At 36.1% G+C, this 20157-nt stretch overlaps 1 long non-coding RNA gene across 1 annotated transcript; it reads left to right on the top strand.

Moving 5' to 3' along the window:
• The first annotated feature begins 5133 nt into the window (after window positions 1–5133).
• Window positions 5134–11098, top strand: LOC132605180 (uncharacterized). The gene is made up of 6 exons (XR_009569088.1): window positions 5134–5447; window positions 6674–7068; window positions 7460–7992; window positions 8762–8834; window positions 8972–9020; window positions 10612–11098. It is a non-coding gene; the product is annotated as an uncharacterized LOC132605180 (long non-coding RNA).
• Window positions 11099–20157: the final 9059 nt, after the last annotated feature.

Below are 20157 nucleotides of genomic sequence, written 5' to 3'. Positions count from 1 at the left end.
ATTTGGTTTCTTGTGGTAAATATGAAATATTTTGGACCTATAGTCTAAACATTTGAAGATATAATGTCAGTGGGGTATAAAGTGAAATGAATTATTAATCCGTAAGATATAAAATACGCCTCATGCCTTGTGGTATAAAGGTTTTTTCATAAAAGTCCTGACATTATTATATGGAGATTTGTTCTCCTGTGGTGGATGCTATGAGGTTTCATACGGTCTGGCAGTACATGAAAAACTTGAATACGTATAATGAAATATTTTCATGTCTAGCTAGACAGTGAAGTTTATATGAAAATTCTTAAAGGATTTAAAAGGTATTAAAGCGATTCCATTGAGTACCCCACTGGCAGTAAAATCGCTTAACATAAAGAAAGATCAATTTTGGATCTCACGAAAATGGTCATAAAGTACCATCTCTTAGTGCAATTGATGCACTAATATATCCTACTATTACTATTCATGAGATAATGCTTTTATTGATATGTAGGCAAGATATAGCCTCACTTTTATTCGTGAAGACATCAGGATGAATCAAATAATGATATGAATTTATTGATTCTAACCAATATTTTCAAGATTTGTTGGTTATGAAATGCAGGGCATTCTTATGATCTCTATACAGTTCGATCTCAACCAAATTATATGTGAGGATGTTGCCATAATATGTACATGACAGTCAATTATGCTTATTCAAGTCTGCCAGGATATCAGCAACTTGTAAAGCAACTCAGGAATGTATCTGGCTAAGATCAATACCTCAACACATTTTCCAATCATGTGATATTTATTTGAAGATGAAGATTCCAACAATATTATACGAAGCTTTCATAACTCAATTGAAAGAATGATATATCAAAGGAGACGGAACTCATTTCGTCAAAGTTCTTTCTCAGACACGATCTTCAACAGAAAGATGAAATAGATATTGAACAAATTCTGATAATTTGGCGGATATGTTCACTAAGGCATTGCCAACCTCAATATTTGAGAAGCTAATACACAAGATTGGAATGCATCATTTTCGAGACATTAAGTGATGTTTTCATCAGGGGTAGTACTCCTCATTAAGAGATTACTAGTAAAATACACGATGCACTCTTTTTTTCTTAACCAAGGTTTTGTCCCATTGGGTTTTCCTGGCAAGGTTTTTAATGAGGCAGCAAGCAATGCGTATTATAAATAACTATGTAATATTTTTCTTTCACTAGATTTTTATTTTTACATAGACATCCAAGGGGGAGTGTTGTGAATAAATTGGTGGATGACCATGTGGGGCCCTTGCACTGTACCAAGTCATGGTGCCCAAGTTTTGCAATGTAGCAAGTCACGGTGCCCAAGTTACTCAAGGCTTATAAATAGCCTCCAACTTCAATAAGAATATACACCTCAAAAAAGAGGAAAGAAAACTTACTAGTATTATTTTCTGTTTCTCTCTCTCCCCCCCATTTTTGCTGCTTTAATTTATTGCATTGCTTTTATTTTATAACAATGACATTATAGTTATAAATATTAACCTTCTTACGAACATGCTCCATGATATTCGTACAAAATATATTCTTTTAATTTTTATAATTAATTAAATTAAAATATTATTACTATCAAAAATATATATCAATCATTTTTACAATATTAGTTACAGAATATGATTATTATTAATATTTTCAAGAAATAATACTTATCTTAAATATCTAATTTAATATTATTAATAAAGGCATATATTTTTCAAATATTAACTTTTAATTTTTGATAATTAATTTTCATTTTTAAAAATTTAATCAAACTGTGTTGTAATTAAACTTGTACAACCAAGCAATACGCCTATAATTACACTGTAATTACTTTATGACAAACAAACAGGCCATCATAATTATTATACTGTGTAATTACTAGGCTGTGTCATTACTACCCTGTTAATTACACCAATTCCAATTACCAGGTGGCTTTCTGAACATACCCTAAATGTTCGAATCTGGATACAAATCTGCATATTAAGATGTTGTATTATGATATGGGCACTAAATAACTAAGACAATTTATTCTGTTAACATCCGAATGTATAAAATTTGTCTTTATTCAAAATTTAATAATAAAATATTAAATTAATTTAATACTATATCAACAAAATATTTTTTTAAAACATCATATGGTGGTTGGAATCTTGGAGGTTATGATGGCTAGTGGTGGTAACTATGAGTGCTGACTGGGGATGGTGCTGACTAATGGTATTGATTGTAGGTAATAATTAGTGGTGATGGTGGAGCAATAATAGTTAGTGGGTGTGGTTGATGGTGGTCGTGGCGGCTAATGATTATGGTGGATGATAGTAATAGCTAATAGTAATGGTAATGATATGACGGTGGCTCGTGGTATGTAAGTGGTGGCTAACAGTGATTTTTGATAGTGTTTGTAGTTATTGTGGTAATGGTGGTTGATGGTGATGATCATACATAATGGCTAGTAGTATTGACAGCTAACTGTGGTGATTGTGGTTGAGGATGGTAGACTGGTAGTTGTGAATGGTAATAGTTGATAATAATCGACGACGGTGGTTGAAAGTGATGAACCATGGATTTAGGCGGTGAAGTAAGTGAAGCAGTGGTGAACTGTCATCTCAATAGAAATTCTTGAACAAACATCTTAATGATATTAAATTTACTCCTGTTGAGCTAAATTTATATTTATATAATTGCAATTGCGTAGACAAAAAGTATTAATCTTCACAAAGCCAGAAACTGAAAAAAATAAGAATTATAAATAATTCGTTGAGCAAAGATAAAACTGAAATATTTTCTTTATTTTTATGTGTATTTCTAAAGCGAAAAAATTTCTACATGTTTTGTTTCTTCTTTTTTGTCTTCCTCCCATAGTATTAAAAAGTAGAAGTTAATTAGATTTTAACCCTAAAATAATAGGATTGACCGGAAATAAGTGAATTCCTTAAATTTTGAGGGACAAATTTGAATCGTTCACGTAATTGTAAGACCATACTTCGAACCAATTTTTCAAATAGAGGAGCAAATTTATTCTACTGCCTCTGTTTTATTTTACTTGGCCAATGTTGACTTGTCACAAATTTTCATTAGGGGTGTATTTTACTAATGAAATTCTAAATTTCACCACTAGTACTTAATGTAGTTTTTTAGTACTAAAGGTAGTATGAGAAAATAGTAATAAAACTCTCTTAATTTGCTAATATGGACAGGTTGATAAAAAAAAAAAAAACTAATATGAACAGGTAAAAAGAAAATTTTATTTTTTGTATAGAGGCCTAAGTAAAATGAAACTAAGGGAGTAACAAATTAAGAGCTAACCTATAAATGATAAGGAGAAATTTGAAATCAAATTCAAATGGAGGCAAATTTATTCTACGCTCCTTTCTCAAGGTAAACAGTAATACTTCCCCTTTTCCCTATGATAAAAGTATAATTGTACATGATAGTTCCCCATGCAAGACAGTTCAGTGACTATAGTAAATAATTAGTAGTACATGCTTACTCAGTGTCATGATAGTCATATACAATACTCCCTCCCTTCCAAAATAAGTGTCTCTTTTAGCTCATGCATACTTTGTAAAAAATTGTTCATTTCTAAAAAATTAGGAGTGTTTTTATCAACTTACCCCTAATTAATGTTTAGAAAAAGAAAAGTCATTTACTGATTCTTGATAATAAATAAGGGTAAATTTGGAATAATAGAATTAATTTATTCTTAAAATCCTAAAATATCACTTATTGTGGAACAAAATAAAAAGCCGGACACTTATTTTGGAATGGAGGGAGTATAACTCTAGGAGTACTATTTTCTCTGCACAACTGAAGCTGCAGCACTGTTTCTACACCATCTTTTGCTTTGATCTTCTGTTTTCTTTCATTGTTTGTTACTACAAACAATTATGGCAGGTGCCACTTATACTCAAGATCAGACAGTATTGGAGGCTGAGTTAAAGGAGGTGTTGTTCAGCATCTTGAACTAGCCATCCCTTAGAAGGTAGTGTTAAAAGATCATTAATTCCTAATGAGATGGATGTAGCAGTAGCTTGTTGGAACCCTAGAGTTTTTACCTGATCCAGGATATGTGATGTATATGCCATTCCGAAGTGCTCTATTAATCTACTAATAAGTCGTTTCAGTCAAGCCCCTCATCCATCTGATGTGCGACACATCCCTATTCATATCCGTTGCCGTGAGCACCTTGGGCCTGACTGTTCAAAACTACATTCGTTTAACGAAGGTATTCTTGAGTATTTCTGATCCTGCGGTGCTGAAGAGGACAGTTTGGTGTGCCATCCAAGCTGGTGTATGTGATTGTTATACTCATCCGCCATGTAATCTGACTGTGGCTGATGTTTTAAAGATATCAAAATGGATGGAATCGCCTGAGGGTGTTTACTGTACTGTCCGCAGCATCAACAAGAGGCAGAAGCTAGATCATGATAACTCTGTGAATGAAGGTATTGTTGGACTTCTTACGAAAAATACTTCGGAAATTATCGTAGTTTGATGTGTGTCAAGACACTGTCTAAAGAATTTTTCAACAAACTCTTCTAGTATAAAACTAGCAGTTTGATTTATTTTGATAGAAAACCCAGCAGAAAAAAGAAGAGTATTTTCGGTATACTTAGTGTTTCTCGCAAGAGGAATGAACGTGGGTATATATAGGTGAAGACGATTAGGAGGTTATAAAGAGTGAATATATATTGTCATAATTCTGATAAAGACTAGAAATAAAGACATTTATATGGTTATTATGGCGCATTAAGTGGATGAATGTAGACATTTCCTGTTAGAAAAATATTATTTTCTGGTATCTCAAAATAATGAGGTCGGTCAATTGGTCAATGAATTTTAGTACAAAGATTTATTACTATTTTATTAGTCTTAAATGACACCATTCATTTGATAAAATATGGCTATTGCCAAACGGTCACATCATTTGATAATAACATTTTTCTTGATCAAATGTATTTACTGCCCAACGTATCTTACGGTTCAATGTGTTGCTTTATGGCTTTTACTTCCTATTAAATATTTGGAACGTTGGCAGATGACAAAGACTATTAGAAATCATCTCTTTCTTGGAGTATATATATATGATCTTGTATCATCATATAAGTGACAGAAAAAATATAAAGAGCAAATATTTCTTCTTATTATTATTTCTTTTGCTGGGTTATTATTTTGTGAAATCTTTGTTAGATTCTGGCTCCTAGTTTTGTACTAGAAGAGCTTGTTGAATCCTGAGGATACACCCATACCGGGTGAAATATCCTTAAGGATAGTGCCATTGGCATGCCTCAAGCTACGAAGAATTCTCTACAAGTGTTCGTGATCAAGTATTTTCCTCAAGCTTAGAAGAAGTTTCTGCAAGTGTTCGTGATGAAGAGAAGTCCCGTCAAGTGTTCGTGATGAAGAGAAGTCCTACATTTGTTAGTGATGAAGTATTTTTCCGTAAGATTTCCAACATTTCCTTCACGCTAATATCCAGAGAATAAATCTGCACATATTCTTAGTCAATGATGAAACTTCCCTTTTGGGAGACTTGTTATTCCTTAATTTCTTTCAACTTTATGCATGTCATCAGAAACTTTCTGAAAGTATTATTCTTCCCATCTGAATCTCGCAATTTATAATTGTTATCCCGTTTTTCTGTTTTCGGTGTCTATGTTTGTTATAGTTTGCTAATATGGATAATGATGGGTCTGTAGACTTTGGCCATACAATTTTGGAAATAATAGAGTATGTGATGAAGCAGATACTTTTGGCTATGGTAGTGTTGTGACGATTGTTGTAGCAATGCTTGTAATCAGAGGTGGATTTAGTGATTTGAAGTTTATGAGTTCCTATAGCAATGTCAAACTAATATGCAATGGTATCTGGGTTCAACACCAAATATTAGTGAATGTTTAATGGAACTATGAGTACATATATAGGTATGAGCAAAAGCTACTGGGTTCCTGGAAACGTATAGTTAAAACCTTAGATCCGCCACTGCTTGTAATGATTTAATCTACTGAGTAACTTTGTGACTTTGAAAATTACAAGTCAGTTGTAACGCTTATGTTTTTGTCCTTCAAATTCGGTTGTTGTTCCCTTCTTGCACATGAACTGGGAAAGGGGGATTCATTGTTTAAGAAAGTTTTAAAAAATCTGTTCTTTGATACATCCATTGTCAATTTCTGCACCGCTCAGCGGAGCCGATTGTGTGGTATTGAGACTGTGATTAGAACCTGAAATTGCTAATATCCGTTTTTCCTCACATTGCTTGCAAAACTTTTGTTTTTCGTTGTAGGTCTTGTTGCCAGTGCATTAGAATTAAGCTTGTTTCATAATGAAAATTTCTCTTTGGTGGTTTTTGATTAGCTGGAGGTGAATGCTTTTCAAGTTTAAGAAAATTTACTGATAGGGTGTTATCAATACACGACAGCTGTCACTGTCTTTAACCTAGACTTTTGGTTTTCTGAAAAGATTTGAGGACGTTGAAGTTGTTAAGAGGCTTGTAACAGAGACTTGTTATTCCTTGATAGTTCCCAATGTAAGACAGTTCAGTGACTAGTAAATCATTACTTAGTGTCAAGAGTGATTAGTCGTATATAACAACTGAGGCTGCAGCATCGTTTCTACACCCTTTGATCTTCTGTCTTCTTTCTTTGTTTCTTTACAAACTATTATTGCAGGTTCCCCTTCTACTCAAGACCAGACCGCTGTTGAAGCAGGTGAAAAAGTATTGGAGGCTCAGTTGCAGGAGGCAGTCAAGCCCCTCATCCATCTGATGTGCGACACATCCTTATACACACCCATTGCTGTCAACACCTTGGGCCTGACTGTTCAAAACTACATTCGTCTTACCAAGTGTTCTTGAGCATTTCCGATCCTGCAGTGTTGAAGAGGACAGTTTGGGATGCCATCCAAGCTGGGGTTTGTGGTTGTTATACTAATCGACCCTCTAATCTGTCTGTGGCTGATGTTTTAAAGATATCCAAATGGATGAAGTCACCTCAAGGTGTTTACTGTACTGTCCGCGGCATCAACAAGAGGAAGAAGCTAGATCATGATAATTCTGTGAATGAAGGTATTGAAGAACTGAATCAAACACTTAGTTTGCAGGATCATCCGTATTTGTTTGACTAGTCACAGTACAATCACGCGCATATAAAAACATGAACTGTATCGAACTAACCAGTCTATGAGCGTGCCTTAGTTACAGAAAAAGTTTCAAAATTCATAGAAGATTGCCACCGTTCTTCTTTGAATCTTCCGCGAAGAACTTTTGGGAGGAAGAAGAGAGTTCTCTATATTGTTCGTACAAGGAAAAGTCATGGTTAAAGGAGGAGAGGATTCCTATTTAAACAAGGCACTTCTTGTTTAAATGACACACCTATTACTAATAGTTGTGTCTCCGCTTATTTTCTTCTTTTCATTTTATTTATTTTATTTCTAGGGTTGACGAATATTTCCTTCAGGTATATTAGTGCAGATTCTCTCGACACAATTCCAAGATTATAAAGCTAAGACAAAGGAGACTAGGAGCCGCTATGACCAGGAGATTAACCGCTTGCGTCTGGAGATGCAACGGTTAGAAGGGGAAAAACTCTGTCAACTGAACCAGCTGAGGCTATCATTCTTTCCTGCATGCTACTTCAAGGAGCAAAGTACTTATATCCTTGGCAAAGAGTCTTATGACATGTATGCTAGTGAGGTCACAAGTAGTGGTAAGGTTCCAATGCCGTGAACAGATTGTGCAATAGAAATGGCGACGGAGAAGTATGGTGAAAAAAGTGCGCAACCTGAAGATAGCGGCTTTTATCCCACAGAATCAAGTTGCTGGCCGCGCGCTTAGAGACTATCTTGAAAAGCACATTATTAAGTTAGCTGAGGCGGGAGATCTTGGCCAAATTGAGAAACTTCGGAGTGACTTGGCTGCAATTGGTGGAGAAACAAAAGCGGTGAATGCTGCTATCAAGGCGGCAATCCGTCGCAAATTGGGCGCCCACAAGTAATATGATTGTTGTCTTTCTGTTTGTTCATAATCGTTCATTACTTCTATCTAAGTTGGGCTTTCTACCATAGTACTATGCTGTTTGAACATGATATAGTTGAGATTTGAAAAAGAAGTATTTGAAGGTGATGTTAAAAAGATATTTGAAAAATGTTGTGTTTGGAAATGAAAAAAAAAAAAAAGAATTGAAGATACTTCTGAATTTGTTTTTCAAACTTCAAATCCTACATTTCAAGTTGCACTTGAAATAACGAACCGAGTTCCTAACCAGGCGCTATTTTTTCAAATGTTTGAAAAAACATGCATGGCCTAACACTCAAGCATCATGTTAGCAGACTATGGATGACTATGGAACTACCAAGCAGGGAGATCTTGTATACTCCATTTGTATCTAATGTTGTTGTTGTAATGGATTTCTCAAGGATCCACGTTCTCGAGGAAAATCTATCCTTTATGTTAAGTACTAAATTTCCTTTTGAGGCAAAAAAAAAAAAAAAAAAAAAAACAAAGAGAGAGAGAGAGACTGTTGTGTGTTGCACATCATTTGATTGTTCTATTTTTGGAACAATGTTGCAAAGCTTTTAGTTTATTTTATTCCTCCTGTTTTTCAGATAACTACTATGCTTGGGTATCTTTATGCATCCTATTTTATTCTCTCAAGCAAAACAAAACTTTGATATTTTGAAACTTGAAGTGGTTTTTGTGTAAGCTGGTGATTTTTGATGCTTTCTTTTCATTTAACTACATGTATTCGATAATGATCCAGCTTAGAGGGGGATAACTTGAAGGAGGACAAGAAGAAGTTGGACGAGAAGCAGCAGCAGTTGAAATAGATTCTGGTGCATATACTCTCAACACTACAACAAAGTTAATATGGATTACTGATAACTTAGCTTTTATCTGGTGCTAATATGTGTTCAAATGTTGATGGATGGTATCCTAGCCTTATTCGACTGCTTACTTGTGCATTTTTCAGGTGCTGCTATCAGATTTTTGGTGCTGCTACTGTGCTGCATTTTCATGAGGTGCTATTTTTGCTGTCAGTTTTTAGTGCTATGATACATTTTGAATGAAGTGGTGCTGCAATCAGTTTTTTTTTTTTTGTGCACTGGTCTAGCTAATGAAAGTCATGCTGCTGTGCTGTTGTTGTACGAAGTGGTCTAGCCATTTTTTTTTTCTGCACTGATTGGCCATAAACGAAGTTTCAGTTCGTTGAAAATCTCTTGAGAATTGAAGTCCTATGGTTAGTTCTTTCATAAAGTATTTGGATTACAAATTTCAAATACTAGTAGCATACATTCTGCGCCTAGAACGGAATTTGGAAACTAAACAACTAAAGCATAGTATTATTCATTCATTCGTGCAATCCATTACATGGAAAAATAAATGGTACATTTCACTATGGAAACAGCATATTTTCATGCTATAAGATGCTCATTTTGCAATTTACATGTTACAACAACACAGGCACAAATCACTATTGACCAAATGAGGCACAAATGAGGCCGGCTTTTGTGAAAAACCTGAGTCATATTTTTACCCTACCTTATCAACAACAATATAAAAACCTTAGTCGTTTGGTTTAAGATTTAAAGGGCACCACTTTTCAAATAATGTGGACTATTAGTGCTTCATTTGAAAGAAACAGGTTTATTTTAAACCCAAATCCTAAGATAGTGGAGTATTTTTGGGTTTTTTCTCGATATATAAGGATCACTAATAGTGGATGAGAATTGCCAATCTCTATTTGGTTAGTGTGCATGAGAGAATTCCTCATAAGATGAATCATCCTGTCATAGGTTTTAAGTATCTTTTACCAGGATAAACTATGTAATCCACTGCTTTTAGGTGGTTATTTGTCAATATGATTAGCTACAACCGATGGAACTTACAGTTATATATTTTGGAAGTAGCACATATCATATATAGTTTATATCAGAACCCTACTCATGTAACTAGTCAAACATGTATCTAACATAGATATAAGCATATGTAAACAAGTATGCATATCTTCTTCTGTCTATTTCTAAAATGAGAGTAACCTATATATGTTGTTAAAATCATGATTTTGACGGGTTATACTGCCTTGCAATCTGAATATGGAGTGCGCAATATGGTCCATATTAACAGAATTGATCGGTATTGTAACATAGAACTGATATCTGTAGGATGAAGAGGACTAGAATAGGATCTTATGAGAATACAACCTGGACCCAAGCATTTTCCTTAATTTATTTTCTTTCAGTATTTTTCCACTATCCTGAAAATTATTCCTTCCTTGTTATGTTAACAAATTTCAAGTTACTAAATTTGTTTTTCTGGATAGTTACATTTGAAATTATTTTAATGAGATATGATATGTAGACCTGTTCTGAAGTTCTGAGTGACGGAGTACATAAATGTCTATAGTAAGTAACTTTATACATAGCAATATTTTCAGAAGCGTTATTTGGTAATTAGATATAACTGATGCCTGATGGTGTAAATAACTATTACATGGTTGAATATATAACTTAAATCCTGTATTGACACACTAATATCCTGTTTATGGTCAGTACTAAGTATAGCTAGTGAAGTGTCACTCACAAATTTAAGATCTTGGATTGATTTATGTAGATGTTCTCAAGATTTCAAATTGGATGAAATCGCCTGAAGGGGATAGCGGCATGCGTGTCATCTACAAAAAGCGGAAGCTAGAGAAGAAGGTGGAATCAGCCGTGTCTGTGAAGAAGGTGGATAGGGTCCTCTTAACACAACTCCAGTATAAAGCTGAGATAAAGGAGATAACAAGAAGATAGACAGTAACAAAGTTCTATTTGTTCCGTCTTCCCTTGGCGGTGGGCTTCAATTTACTACTAATAACGACTGATGATAATTTCCCTGGGGTTTTAGTTATTTTCTTTTAAATTGTTTTTCTGTTTGTTAGAGATAGAGTTTATCTCTATCACTTCCGTTTATTTAGTTCTCTTTAAATTGTTTTTCTGTTATACTATAGTTATCATGTACAGACTTTGTATCCATTTAGGACTCTATGTATCAGTAGGGTATAGCCCTTTATATACTGCTGTACAAGTTAATAAAATTGCATCGATTCATTCTTTTTCACTCTACTCTTTATGGTATCAGCGCCTCTCTAATTCTCACGAGTCCATTCTCTTATAACTCACACATTCATCAACTGCAATGGCTCCTAATGTTTCTGTGGTCAATTCTGATGCTAACAACACCACTATTGTGCAGTTCAATTCTGTCACACAGTTGCCCATCAAATTAGCTGGCAGCCACAACTTCTCTCTGTGGAAAGCTCAAGTGTCAATGCTTATGCGTGGTCATAATATCTATGGCCATCTCGATGGATCTATACATGTTATTGAGACTGCCAGAACTTTTTTACATCAAGCTTCATTACCATCATCCTTTTGGAGTTTTGCTTGTCAACAAGCAGTCTATCTTATAAATAGACTGACCACTCCAAATTTAAAAGGTAAGTGTCCATATGAGATTTTATTTCAAGATGCACCTAAGTATGATTCCATTAAAGTTTTCGGTTGTTTATGCTACCCGTGGCTTAAACCTTATGCTAGGAATAAATTAGAGCCCCGTTCGACTCCATGTGTTTATTTAGGATTTTCAAATAAATATTACTGCCACCAATGTTTTGATCCTATAAATTCAAAAATTTACTTGTCCAGAGATGCTCTATTTTTGGAAGACAATTTCCCTTTTGAAAATCTGTTTTCTCACTTGAAGAATAAAAATACAACTGATGTTAGCTTGGGAAAACTGTTTTGTGGAACAACCTTCGAAGGATAAATCTTTGGATTCAAATGCTTCTTATCAGCTTCCAGATCCAGTTGTGTCGCTGCCTATGCGTTCACTCCCGCTCTCCTCTCCAACCCACAGCGCCTCCATCGACTCAGGTAATTCTCAGTCTTCATTGCCGATTCAAATTCAACCATCAGTACCATTAGTTGCAGCACCCCAACTGTCTACTTCTTAGCCCCAGCCCACCACACCTTTCCCCTTAGATTCTAGACCTCCCCCAAACCGCCCCTTACTCACTTACCAACGTAGAAACTCACCGTCTTCACTATCCGAGCCCCTCAATTCACAACCCACAGTGGTTTCCAACCCATCTGCCCCACAAGTTCCTGCTACAACCAAACTACTTTCACATCCCATGGTCACCCGTTCTAAAACCAACAGTCTTAAACCGAAACAATTCAATGTCACTATCCAATCCTCTCCATCCTTCATACCTAGCACATACAGACAAGCCCACCCTCATCCTCAATGGAGACAAGCTATGAAATCTGAGTTCGATGCGCTAGTTCGAAATCGGACATGGGATTTGGTACCATTCAATCCTTCTATGAATGTGGTTGGTTGTAAGTGGCTATTTCGTATAAAGCATCATCCTGATGGTTCGATTGACAGGTATAAGGCTCGTCTAGTTGCTAAAGGATTTACACAACGTCCGGGTTTGGACTATCATTCAACCTTCAGCCCGGTAGTCAAGCTAGCTAATGTCCGATTAGTTCTTGCTATTGCTACACAACGTAGCTGGCCCATCCATCAACTAGACGTAAATAATGCATTTCTTCAAGGTCGATTAGAAGAGGTGGTTTATATGCGACAGCCCACTGGATTTAAGGATCCTAATCACTCCTCACATGTGTGCAAGCTCAACAAAGCCATTTATGGCTTGAAACAAGCACCTCGTGCTTGGTACACTGAGCTCAAGAACTATTTGGTAACTGTTGGGTTTGTGAAGTCTCAGTCTGATTCCTCTTTGTTCATCTTGCACAATTCGGAATTTACTGTTTATGTGCTTGTTTATGTGGACGACATAATCATCACTGGTAATCAGTCTCGAGGTGTAAAAAGTATTATTGATAGTCTCTCTCATCGGTTTTCATTAAAGGATCTTGGTCTTCTAAACTATTTTCTAGGTATTGAGGTTCTTCCTCACACTGAAGGCTTATTCCTGTCACAACTAAAGTATGCTTTGGATTTGTTACGTGATGTAGGTATGCAGGACAGCAAGGGTGCTCCTGTTAGTGTCAAGTTTTTATGATGACAATTTTACTTGTGCAAGTATAGTAATTAAATCGCACAAGGAATATATGTGAGCCCACAAAACAGCCCCAACAAGATGGGAGCCCACAAAACAGCCCTAACGAGCTGGGCTCACTCAAGTAATGACTTCCCAGCCCAAACGTTGCTAACAGCAGTACTCTTCAGCAATACAAAATCATTCAAGAAAGGAAAAAATATCTGCAACATTAAAGAAATATTCCAGCAGCATCAAATCGTTTCAAAGAAGGAAAGGCCATCTCCCACATTAAAAGGCATATCTCATGAAGTGTAATAATCTTGATGAATGATAATGCTGCCTCGATGCACAAGGAAAGCAGCAAAAGCTCAGTCTTATTCTTGGAAATAGGATCGTTAATTCCATTTCCAAGGATCAAATCCCTTGGGTTGATCTCTTTGCGTGAAGAGCCTAAAATGCTATAAAAGGGCTGCTTCACAAACACAAGACTTATGCAATAGTCTCATTCCCTTCATTGCTCTGCTTTACTTTTAAACAAACATTGTTAGTCTAAGTGATTTATAGTGTAACAAAAAAGAAAGGAGAGTTACAGTTTGTGAGGCTTTGTATAAAAAAGAATAAGAGTGTTTTGAGTGTAGACGTAGGAACTTCATTCAAAACCTCCATTGTACCAAACCTTATAAAAGAGCTGCAGAGAACACCCTTGCAACCCAATGGGACTGGACTAGGATTTACATTGAATCTGAACCAGTATAAAATACGCGTGTCATTTATTTTCTGCACCTTACTTTAGCATTCACTGAGTAAGTAGTCGACTACTGGTTTAACCTAGTCGACTAACAGATCGAATTTTTTTAACAATTCACCCCCCCCCCCCCCCCCCCTCTTGCACTTTCAATTGGTATCAGAGCAAGGTCTCACTTTCAGTTGCTTAACCGCACGTGAGAAAAGATCAAATGGCTAGATATCAAATTCCTGGAGCAATATTGCAAGATGGGCACTCCACAACAAGACCATCATACTTTAATGGTGAACACTATTGCCACTGGAAGGAAAGATTTAAAATCTTTGTGCAGTCAACTGATTATCAAGCCTGGGTTGTGATTAAAAAAGGACCTAAACCTATTCCCAGAGTGGACACTGAAAACAAGGAAGATGCAAAAACTTCAACAATTGATCTAGAGTCACATGACATTACTAAAGAACAACAAGAGACACTGCAAATAAATGCAAGGGCAATAGCTTTGCTCTACTGTGCAATGAGTGGAGAAGAGTATGCAAAAATTTCAAATTGTGACACTGCCAAAGAAATGTGGGATAAACTTGAGGTCACTTATGAAGGAACATCAAAAGTAAGAGAAACAAAAATTGATGCTCTAAGACACGATTATGAAGCCTTTATGATGAAAGACGATGAGAACATCGAATCAATGTTCACAAGATTCAGCAAGATTATTGGAGAACTCAAATCACTTGGAGTAACCTATACCAACTCACAACAAGTTAGAAAGCTTGTTAGAAGTCTGCCAAAGACTTGGGAAACCAAAGCTATTGTTCTTGAAGATGGAAATCTAGATAAGTTCACCTATGATGAATTAAGAGGAAATCTAATAGCTTTTGAAAAGAATCATATACAAAGATACCAGAAGGACGAAAAGAAGAAAGTGGTCGCCTTCAAGGCTCAAGTTGAAGAATCTGATGATGATTTTAAAGAAGAAGAAGTAGCTATGATTTCGAGGCATGTGATAGAATCCATGGGAAGATCAAGAAATAACAGAAAAGGAAGCTCAAACTTTAGAAAAGGCAAGATTCCTACTGGCCAGCAAAAGAATGACGGAAAGTGTTATGAATGTGGAAAATATGGCCATATTGCATCTGAATGTCCTGAGATAAGAAAGAAACCAACTAGAAGTTATCAAAAACAAAGAGCTTTTAGCAGTTGGAGTGAAGATGAGATTTCAGATGAAGAATCTGAAGAAGGTGAAAATATGTGTTTCATGGCTCTCGAAGGAAGTAGTAAGGTGAGTTCTCATTCCTGCGCTAAATAATGTCTTATAGACCAAACTCAAGAATTATTAGATCAAACTCTTATAGACCTAAATAATGCCTTTGATGAATATAGAAAACTGAAGAGACAGAAAAAGGAATGGGAATCAAGATTAGAAATTTGCGAAAAAGAAAAAAATTCGATTCAAAATGAAGTTTACAATTTACAATCTAGATTAGATATTTTACTGAAACCTTCCAACCATAACTATGTCAAGTCAAACCAGTCAACTTACACACATAAGTTCACTAGGAAAAAGGTTTTGCAAATGACTAACAATTTTGAAGGAAAGAAAACTGTTTCCTTAAACACCGATAAGTCAACTAGAATTTTTAAAAGGACTGAAAGGAAGTTTGGAATGCATAGTTCAACCGATCCCTATAAAGTGGAAAGAAAACCTTTTCAAACATGTTTTTGCTGTGGAAAACTCGGCCATAACTATCATAACTGTAGATTTCGATTTTCAACTGCACCTGGTTGGATATAGAAACCCAAGAAAATTAAATGTTTTGAAACTAACCATCAAGGACCCAAAAACTCTTAGGTACCTAAACAAGAATAAAAATTGTGTCTTGCAGGAACACCACAAGAAAAGGAAAAAAGGAAAATGGTATCTAGACAGTGCGTGTTCAAGACATATAACAGGCGACAAAAGTCTATTTAAATCAGTCGCTGACTTCGATGGAGGATTGGTAACTTTTGGAGACAACTCAACTGGAACGGTAATTGGTATTGGTACTATTGCTTTTGATAATTCCTGTGACATTTCAAATGTTTGGTTGGTAAAGGGACTTAAGTATAACTTGTTAAGTGTAAGTCAGTTATGTGATTCAGATCTTGAGATAAGATTTAGTAAATCAGGTTGTGTCATAGAAGACTCCTCTGGGATAAAGATTCTTCCTGGAAGCAGAAACAAAAATGTGTACACTTTGGACTCTGTCAAAAATCCTAAAGGTCATATATGCCTGGCATCAATGGGAGAAGATTCGTGGATGTGGCACAAGAAGCTTGGGCATGCTAGTATGCGGTTAATCGAAAAACTAGCAAGACATGATCTTGTAATAGGATTGCCAAAACTCAACTACACTAAAGATCACTTATGCGATTCATGTCAAAAAGGTAAACAAACTAGAAACTCCTTTAGTTCGAAAGATATTGTGTCTACTTCAAAGCCTTTGCAATTACTTCATATGGATCTAGTTGGTCCTACTAGAACTGCTAGCTTTGGAGGAAAAAGGTACGCATTTGTTATAATAGACGACTTCTCTCGTTTTACCTGGGTAATATTTCTTGCTCATAAAGATGATACTCTAAAGAATTTTAAGTTTTTTTGTGAGAAAATTCATCTTGAAAAAGGATATTACATTACTTCCATTAGAAGTGATCATGGAGGAGAATTTGAAAATAAAGCTTTTGAAGAATTCTGCAATGATCAAGGATACACACACAATTTCTCCTCACCTCGATCTCTGCAACAAAATGGTGTAGTTGAACGAAAGAACAGAACCCTTCAAGATATGGCAAGAACAATGATCATAGAAACAAGCTTACCACATCACTTTTGGGCTGAAGCGGTAAGTACAGCTTGTCATATTTTGAACAGATGTCTAATCAGACCAATTTTTAAGAAAACTCCGTATGAGCTATGGACGGGTAAGAAACCAAATATTATCTACTTTCATCCTTTTGGATGTAAGTGTTTTGTTCACAATAATGGGAAGGAAAATCTGGGTAAGTTTAATCCTCGAAGTGATGAAGGTTTCTTGGTTAGTCTCCTACTAGTAGATCTTATAGAATTTATAACAAACGTACTTTATCTATTGAAGAGTCTATTCATGTTGTATTTGATGATACTAATCACCTGGCTGAGAAAAGGAAAATTGCAAATGAAGAAGACAGTCAAATACTTACTGCAGTGGTTACAAAACCCACTGAAGAAAAGGCACCCTGTGAGTCGACTTCTGATGCACCTCAGTCGACTGATGTTACTATTGGAACAGTTCCAAACGAATGGAGAAGTGAACCTGACTATCCAAAGAAATTTGTTATTGGAGACATCCATGAAGGGAGGAAAACTAGAGCATCTAGTAAAAATAATGTAAATCTGGCTCTTATTTCTCAATATGAACCAAAGAAAGTTAGTGATGCCTTAAAAGATGAATACTGGGTCAAGGCTATGGAAGAGGAACTTGATCAATTTGAAAAGAACAAGGTGTGGAATCTAGTTCCCAAACCTGAGAATGCTTCAATCATTGGCACAAAATGGGTATACAAAAACAAGCTAAATGAGGCTGGAGAAGTAGTTAGAAACAAAGCCCGAATCGTTGCTCAAGGATATTCACAACACGAAGGAGTTGACTATGATGAAACTTTTGCTCATGTTGCCAGGTTGGAATCCATTAGAATTTTGCTCGCATATGCTTCTTTTAAAAAATTCAAACTTTTTCAAATGGATGTCAAAAGTGCTTTTTTAAATGGGTTCATTGAAGAAGAAGTGTACGTCAAACAGCCACCAGGTTTTGAAAACTTAAAATTTCCCTATCACGTCTTTAAATTAAGTAAAGCTTTATATAGTCTTAAACAAGCACCTAGGGAATGGTATGATCGCTTAAGCTCCTTCTTGGTAAGTCACGGTTTTTTCTGAGGAAAGATCGATACAACTCTTTTCATTGAACGATCCTCCTTAGGAAATCTCATTATACAAATATATGTTGATGATATTATTTTTGGAAGCTCTAACCCTTCTATGTGCAAGGAATTTTCTGATCTTATGCAAAGCGAGTTCGAAATGAGTATGATGGGAGAATTAAAATTCTTCTTGGGACTACAAATCCATCAAACTGACAGTGGAATTTTTATATGTCAAGCTAAGTATGCTAAAGAACTCGTTCAAAAATTTGGGATGTCTGACTCAAAAGCTATGGGAACTCCAATGAGTTCTACTTGTTCTCTTGATAAGGATGAAACAGGAAAACCTGTTGATGAAACTAAGTATCGCGGTATGATTGGATCGCTGCTTTATCTAACTGCTAGTCGACCAGATATTATGTTTAGTGTGTGCAGGTGTGCTAGATTTCAAGCTGCTCCAAAGGAATCTCATCTTACTGTTGTTAAACGTATCATTAGATACCTTCATGGAACGACTAACTATGGTTTATGGTATCCTAACACCAATGATTTTACGCTTGAAGGTTTTTCAGATGCAGACTTTGCAGGTGATAAAGATGATAGAAAAAGTACCAGTGGTACTTGCCAGCTTCTAGGAAAATCTCTTATTTCCTGGAATAACAAAAAACAGGGATCAGTCTCTCTATCTACCACTGAGGCTGAATATATTGCTGTTGGTCAATGTTGCACACAGCTTTTGGATGTCTTATCAACTAAGTGATTATGACTTGTTTTTTAAACCTATAAAAATTTTCTGTGATAATTCGAGTGCTATCTGTCTGTCCAAAAATCCTGTGCATCATTCTAGGGCCAAGCATATAGATATTAAGCATCATTTTATCAGAAATCATGTTGCTCAGGGAGATTTTGAAATAGTCTTTGTTAACACTGAAAACTAGCTTGCTGATATTTTTACTAAACCTCTGCTTGAGGAACGTTTCTGCATGCTAAGAAGATCTTTGGGAATTATTGATAAATCTGTCTAAATTTTTAACAATCCGTGCCAAGATTTTCGGCTATTCAAATCTTTGCCATAAATTGTATTCCCATCAAATTTATAACCGTCCCATCTTCCCATATTTTACTTTTTACCTTTCCCATAAATTTTTTTTCCTTTTTTCATCCGTATCCCCATAAACCCTTTCCACCTTCCTCTCTACCTTTCCTTTCCAACCTTTCCGTCTATCCTCTCGTCTCTCCAATGGTGAAAAACGCGAAAACCCCTCTTCTCTCTACAAGTCAAAGCTCAAGGCTCCAGGAAATGGGTAAGACTCTCTCCTCTACTCTCATGACTCCGTCATCTCCGGTGACTCTGCTTCCTCTGACGACTCCGACTCCGTTCCAATTTGTAATCTTGGAAAGCGAACCCTTTCTGAGGCTGCATGCTCCACCTCCTCCAAGAAACTCAAAACCATCACTGATAAACCCCTTGATCTTCGAAAAAAAATTGGGATGACCATCATCAAGCATTGTTCTCGTCTCTTGAGGACAAAACCATCGTCTCTGGTAGGATTGTCGATCTTGACCATATGCTTTCTCTATCTTGTAAGGTAAAACAATTATTTGTCTATCAAGGATGGGAAAACTTTTTCAAAACCCCTCCTCATGTGTATGAAAACCCTGTTCGTATATTCTATGCCAATCTTCGGTCTTCTAAAGCTAATGAACTCGAAACAATGGTTCTTGGTACCCACATTGTGCTAAATTGCTCTATCCTTGACTCTATTTTTGGTTGCACCTGCTCTGGTTTTTCCGAACTACCCAAAAATTTCTGGCCTGAATCTCTTGAAGTGTCTTTTAACTATGTTAAGAAAACCCTTTCAAATTCCACCTCTGTTCCTGCTCAAATTGGTCCGTCCAACATCTCTTTTGAGGCTCGTGTGCTTGCTCATATGGGGTCGACTACCATTGTTCCTCGTGCTGGGTCCTACTCTACTATCTCCCAACGTGATGCTATCTTTGCATTTTGCCTTCTTTCCAAGAAGAAAATAAATTTGTCCTCCATCATCATCATACTTGAAGTCCACAAAATCGATTTAGTCGACTATCCCATCACTCTAGTTAAGCAATGCTACAACTCTAGGGCGTTTGGTAGCATGGGATATGTCTTGAGCAATGATTCCTGGTTGTTAAAAGACGTCTATGAGGCATCTCAACCTGGTCCCTCCACCAAAGGGAAACAATTAGATCCTTCTGTCGCCTCTGCTGAATGCTATGCAGAACTTCTCGCCAAACTTTCTTCTATGGATGAAAAAATTGAGTTCGTCAAAGACTTAATGACATCCACATTGTTTCAAGTAGAGAAGATTCGTGAAGCGACAAAGGAAACAGGTGCTGATGTCTCTAAGCTGCGAGTCAAACTGGATGCTGTTATTACAGAAGCGGTCAAACT

This window comes from Lycium barbarum, chromosome 8 (genome assembly GCF_019175385.1).
Source record: "Lycium barbarum isolate Lr01 chromosome 8, ASM1917538v2, whole genome shotgun sequence".
NCBI classification, from domain to species: Eukaryota; Viridiplantae; Streptophyta; class Magnoliopsida; order Solanales; family Solanaceae; genus Lycium; species Lycium barbarum.
The sequence above is the reverse complement of the archived record's forward strand: the minus strand, read 5'-3'. Positions and strand labels throughout refer to the sequence as shown.